Consider the following 3,430-nt stretch of genomic DNA (forward strand, 5'->3'; position numbering starts at 1 on the left):
GCTGACTCCAGTCGGGTCCTCTCATAATTGGGGCTTGAGTTAGAGCAGTCTTTAGCTTATCAAATGCTTGTTTGCAATCTTCACTGAACTCGAACTCAATGTCCTTCTGCAGTAATCTGGATAAGGGAAGTGCCACCTTACTAAAGTCCTTAATAAATCTCCTGTAGAAACCTGCATGGCCAAGGAACGAACGGACTTCCCTCACAGAAGAGGGGTAAGGTAAACTAGAAATAACATTCACCTTTGCTGGGTCTACAGAAATGCCATTATTAGATACCACATGTCCTAATACAATCCCTTGCTTTACCATAAAGTGGCATTTTTCGAAATTCAATACAAGGTTTGTATTAATACATCTATCTAATACTCTAGATAATCCATCTAAGCAAAGGTTGAAAGAATCACCATAAACGCTAAAATCGTCCATAAAAACTTCCATACAGTCCTCAATAAGATCAGAGAAAAGGCTCATCATGCACCTTTGGAAAGTAGCTAGTGCATTGCACAAGCCAAAGGGCATTCTCTTATAAGCGTAAGTCCTAAAAGGACATGTAAAAGTAGTCTTTTCCTGATCCTCAGGAGCTATATGAATCTGGAAATAACCTGTGTAACCATCTAGAAAGCAATAATGTGATTTACCTGACAGGCGATCCAGCATTTGATCAATGAATGGAAGTGGGTAGTGATCCTTACGGGTAGCTTGGTTGAGACGCCTGTAATCAATGCAGACTCTCCAAGCATTCTGAACTCTAGTTGCTATGAGCTCTCCATGCTCATTCTTCACGGTAGTGACTCCGGACTTCTTGGGCACAACTTGTACTGGGCTTACCCATTCACTGTCTGAAATGGGATATATGATACCGGCTTCCAATAATCTGGTCACTTCCTTTTTGACAACTTCCAAGATGGTGGGATTCAATCTTCTCTGGGGTTGACGGACAGGTCTTGCTCCCTCTTCTAAAAATATTCTGTGCTCGCATACTTGAGGGTCGATTCCCACTATGTCTGCCAAACTCCACCCAATTGCTTTCTTATGCTTCCTCAGCACATCAAGTAACTGCTCTTCTTGTTGAGAAGTCAGTTCTCTTGCAATAATAACCGGAAGCTTCTGCTCATCCTCAAGGTAAGCATATTTTAGATGTGGAGGGAGAGGTTTCAATTCTAACTTTTGATCATGGGTAGGCTCTGGATTATCTGGGGCTTGCGAAAATGGCGAAGTGTCCTCATTGTCAGTTAAGAGGGTCTCCACACTTGGATCTTGTCCAGTGTGCCTCTCTTCAAACTCTTCTTTTTGAACTTCAGCCACACTCTCGTCTATGACATCACACTGGAAGATAGAACGATCTTCTGGGGGATTGTCAATGACTCCATTCAGATTGAAGATTACTATGCGGCCATCTATTTCAAAGGAGTATGTTCCTGAAAAAGCGTCCAATTTGAATTTTGATGTCTTCAGGAATGGTCTTCCAAGTAGGATTGATGATGGCTTATCTGAATCATTATGGGGCATCTCCAAGATGTAAAAATCAGTGGAAAATGTGAACCCTTTAATGTTTACCAAAACATCTTCAGCAACTCCAGCCACTGTAATAATGCTTTTATCTGCTAACACAAAACGAGCTGCCGACCTTTTTAAGGGAGGGAGCCTTAAAACATCATATATAGACAAAGGCATTATACTGACACATGTTCCTAAATCACACATGCAATCATAAATTACTACACCACCAATAGTACAACTAACTATGCAAGGACCTGGATCACTACATTTTTCAGGTAATCCTCCCATTAAAGCAGATATAGAACTACCTAAAGGAATAGTTTCTAATTCATTAATTTTGTCTATGGATACATAAGTCTTTTAGAAACTTTGCATATTTAGGTACCTGCTGAATAACATCAAAAGGGGAACAGTTACCTCAACCTTTTTGAATATTTCTACCATTTTAGGATCAGGTTCCAGCTGCTTCCTGGGCTTCCTTGCGAGTTGTGGAAATGGAATGGGAGTAGTGTTTTCTGTGGTGCCTGCGCCTTTTTGTGCTTCTTCCTGTGGTTGAGCTATCTCTTCTTTAGCTATGTCCCGTATATCCTCTTCCTCTTCAACATCTTCGATTTCTACCACCTCTTCAGCTGAGGCGTATTCTGGTGAGCTTGGTTCCTCCTGATTCCTCTCCTGCAGTGTGGTTCCGGACCTCAGGGTGATGGCATTACTGCCTCCCTTTGGATTGGGTAATGGTTGAGAGGGGATTCCAGTGGTGCTTGAAGGTTAGTTACTGGAATTTTGTGCTGAACCAAGTTGTGTCAATAAAGCTTGTAGAGTAGAGGTGAAACCATTCAGACTGGCGTTAATATTGTTCACGATGGTATTTTCCATGGCCAGTTATCTTTTCTCAAAAGCTTGTAATAAATCTTCATTAGAAGATACAGAAGAATGAGTAAACTGAGAGGTTTGCTGCTGATTGTTCGGTGGTCCTTGGTTTTACCTCAGGTGAGGTGCTCGGTAAGGTTGATTTTGCTGCCTGTTGTTGTTATTATTCCACCTCTGATTTCCCTGATTATCTCTGCCTCCCCTATTATTGTTGTCCCTCCAATTCTGGTTTGAATTGTCCTGCCATCCATGGTTATTATTTCCACTTTGATTGTACCCTTGGTTGGGGCGGTCGTAGAAGTTTTGAGTGGATGCCACCATGTTGTCTTCTTGTTGGAGCTACGGGCATTCATCAGTGTAGTGGCTGTAATCAGCACAAATTCCACAAATTCTTTGTGGAACTAGTTGTTGGTTTTGCTACGGTTGAGTTTGCTGAGCTTGTTGATTCAACTGCATTTGCTTCAGCAGGTTGGTCATCTCACAGATGCTTCGATTTAGAGCAGCAGTCTCTATGCCAGAAGATACTTCTGCAACGGCTTTTGAACGACCTTGCTTCTGTCTGTGGTTCCGAGTAGATTTAGCTAAATCACTGATCAATTGCCAAGCTTCATCAGTGGTCTTGTACTTCTTCATAGACCCATTGCTGGCACTTTCCAATGTGGTCTTATCTTGGGGCCTCATACCTTGTGTGATATAGCTGAGTAGCACGATCTTGTCAATCATGTGGTGGGGGCATGCTTCCAGAAGATTATTGAAGCGCTCCCAGTATTCAAAGAGAGTCTCATTGTCATCCTGAACAATTGTAGAGATATCCTTCCTCAGTTTATCAGTAACTTCAGATGGAAAGAATTTCTCCAGAAACTCCTTTCTGAGTGTATCCCAGTTGGATACATTTGTTAGAGGTTGAGTGTAGTACCACTCTCTTGCTTTTCCCTCAAGAGAGAACGGAAAAGCTTTCAGCAGAATTGAAGTTTCATCAGTGCCATCACGCCTGACAGTAGAACAGGCTGCCTGGAAATCTCTCAAGTGCTTGATAGGCTCTTGAGCAGGTAGGCCATGAAA

The 3,430-nt window shown here is 42.2% G+C and overlaps 1 non-coding gene across 1 annotated transcript; it reads left to right on the forward strand.

The window, feature by feature from the left end:
• Positions 1 to 3,085: 3,085 nt before the first annotated feature.
• On the forward strand, positions 3,086 to 3,193 carry LOC148576002 (small nucleolar RNA R71). The gene has a single exon (XR_015903783.1). It is a non-coding gene; the product is annotated as a small nucleolar RNA R71 (small nucleolar RNA).
• Positions 3,194 to 3,430: the final 237 nt, after the last annotated feature.

Source organism: Arachis ipaensis, chromosome B1, assembly GCF_059453495.1.
Source record: "Arachis ipaensis isolate K30076 ecotype BB chromosome B1, ASM5945349v1, whole genome shotgun sequence".
NCBI classification, from domain to species: Eukaryota; Viridiplantae; Streptophyta; class Magnoliopsida; order Fabales; family Fabaceae; genus Arachis; species Arachis ipaensis.